We start from the raw sequence: 2,419 nt of genomic DNA, 5'->3' as shown, positions 1-2,419 counted from the left end.
TCTATTGCCCCCCACAGGCCAAACCATGAAGTGATCTCTCTCTCAGATTTCCTAGACCACTTTGTCTAGATGTTGCCTGGTCCCCACCCACTGCCACAAGGTAGGTTGTGCTTCCATTCCTGCACCCACTCCTAGATTATAAGCTTCTTCAGGGAAACATTGTGAGTGGGCTTTCTTTTTCATCTTCTTAAGGGCAGTCTAAGAGTACATGATAAGTACTTATATGTTCAGCCAGAAATCAACTGAATGGAAGGGAAATCTGAGAAAACATGGAGGCAGAGAGAATGAAACTGGAGTTTATTAATCTGAGATGACCAAGGCAGATTGCATGGCCTTAAACAGACACTGAGACTCAGTCTCACATAGTATTCTAACCTCTCAATGGGATAGAAAATGCATTGTTCTTGAATTCTTTCCAGGGGATCTTCCCAAGCGCTTCAATAGGCTCCAAATCGATTGCTGAAATTGAAGTTTCTTGACCTCTTCAGGCTGCAGGGAGTAGACAAACAGAACTTCTTAGTCCAGGTCCTCTGGGGGTCAGGCTGAAGACGGAAGAAAAACCTGCCCACTCTAGGAATGCAGTAACTTAGGGCTTCATGACACTCAGAGCTTGGAGGGCCCTCCACAGTCATCTATTGCAACCTCCCCATTAAAAAGGAGGAAACCTGAGACAGATCCTGACCCAGCTGGCAGGTGATAGACCCAGGACTCACCCCTAAATCTTCAGCCTTGCAGCTCTAAAGCCAGTGCTGCACCAACACAGAAAGCTAAAGCCTCAGGGGTTTCTTCATGTTCATTTTGAAAAAGATAAGAAGTCTTCCCAGAACACCCTTCTCCTGTTTCTGTGCCCAGACGTAGAGAACAAGAAATCCTCAGCCCAGCTCTTCAAAGCTCCTACCCTCCAGGAACATCCTGGGACCAGATCACACTGACTACACCCCTGGCATGACCACATCTGAATGCAGTCTGCTCTGCATAGTGACTACAAGGGACAAAGATTGTGCCCCCAGCCCACCCCACCCTAATTCTGCTACCCCAGCTCATCACAGGGGACACAGTTGAGTTCTTGGGGCCAACAAGATAGTTGGACTCAGAAGAACTGGTTCAACTCAAATATTAGTTAGCTCTATGTTTTTGGGGTATGATTACTTCACATCTCTGAAGCTCAGTTTCCTTCTCGGTAAATCGGGGAAAAGAGAGTTGTACCAAATGAATTCTAGGACTCTCTCAAGTTCAGAATCCTCGGACTGATTCTCTGGAAACACAGGACCCTTTCTATCCCATTGGCCTTCTTTACTTCTTTTTTTTCCCTTGGACTCTGAAGACAAAGACCTCTCTAGCTCCAGAAATGGAGTTGGGCAAGGTGGATGGAGGATGGGGGAGAGAAATGCTCCTGCCTCCGTACCTATATCCCCTCATGGAATGTGGAGGAAGAAAGGGGAGGCCAGGCTGAGGCTAAGGTTAGAAAGAGGGCAGAAAAGTCAAAGTTGATCCCAAGCCCCTCTAGCTACAGATCAATCCCAGCAGCCTCCAAGAGAAAAGGCACCATAGACCCCCAGAGGAGTCTGAAGATTTGGGCTCTCCTCTCAGGCCCCCCAGTGAGGATTCATTACTTACCCCATCACAGGAAATATCATCAAAGGCATTGGGAGAATCCAGGGCAATGGCTCCAATGCATTCTTTCACCAGCTGTGAAGGGTTGCATAGAAAGTTCAGGACTGCTAGTGTGTAACCTCTGCCCTTGACATGCCAGGACTGACAACAAAAGTTTAAGCTTTGTCCCAAGGCAGCCCACTGGGAGGGTTTTTCTGCTTCTCATCTTAGGCAAATCACTTTCCTCAGGGCAACAGGAAAGCAGAGCTCAGCACCCTCCTTGTCCCAAGGAGGGAATATTCCCACAAAGAGACTCATTCAGTCAGACTCCCTCCCCAGCCCAGGATACTCACCCCATTTTCCTTGAAGTCACATTCATCTGAATTGGAATTTTCAGTACTGGGGCACACAGTCTCTCTGATGGTGAAACTCAGAGGTCAAGGAGTGGCAGCATCACTGTCCTTGGGAAGAAGGCAGGACAACCCTTTAGACTTAGGCCACATCTGAGACCTCTGGGGTCAGGAGCAAGCTACTAAGTATTACAAGGGGCTTTAGACAACATGTAGTCTGACCCCAACAATGTCTGGATGAGGAAATTAAGAACTAGGAAAGTTAGGTGACATGGCCAAGGTCACACTGGCAGCAGTGTCAGAACCGGGCACATCCCGGTTCACACAGAACAATCATTTATCCAAACAGTGTCTACTGAATGAAGTCCAGGGTCCTCCTGTGCTCAGCTGCCACATTCCCTGTCCTCAGGGAACACCTCAGGGTAGTGAGGAGATAAAAACCCTCAGAAAAGAAAAAACAATACAAGTTTAAACCT

General features: G+C 47.7%; 1 long non-coding RNA gene across 1 annotated transcript; it reads right to left on the bottom strand.

The window, feature by feature from the left end:
* Positions 1 to 303: 303 nt before the first annotated feature.
* LOC138163072 (uncharacterized) lies at positions 304 to 2,056 on the bottom strand. Its single transcript, XR_011168781.1, has 3 exons — positions 1,947 to 2,056; positions 1,618 to 1,689; positions 304 to 489 (listed from the first exon to the last, which is right to left on the bottom strand). It is a non-coding gene; the product is annotated as an uncharacterized lncRNA (long non-coding RNA).
* Between the last annotated feature and the right edge of the window lie 363 nt (positions 2,057 to 2,419).

Source organism: Petaurus breviceps, unplaced genomic scaffold, assembly GCF_028583685.1.
Source record: "Petaurus breviceps papuanus isolate PSGF00001 unplaced genomic scaffold, PetGlider_PUasm1.0 187, whole genome shotgun sequence".
NCBI lineage: Eukaryota > Metazoa > Chordata > Mammalia > Diprotodontia > Petauridae > Petaurus > Petaurus breviceps.
The sequence above is the reverse complement of the archived record's forward strand: the minus strand, read 5'-3'. Positions and strand labels throughout refer to the sequence as shown.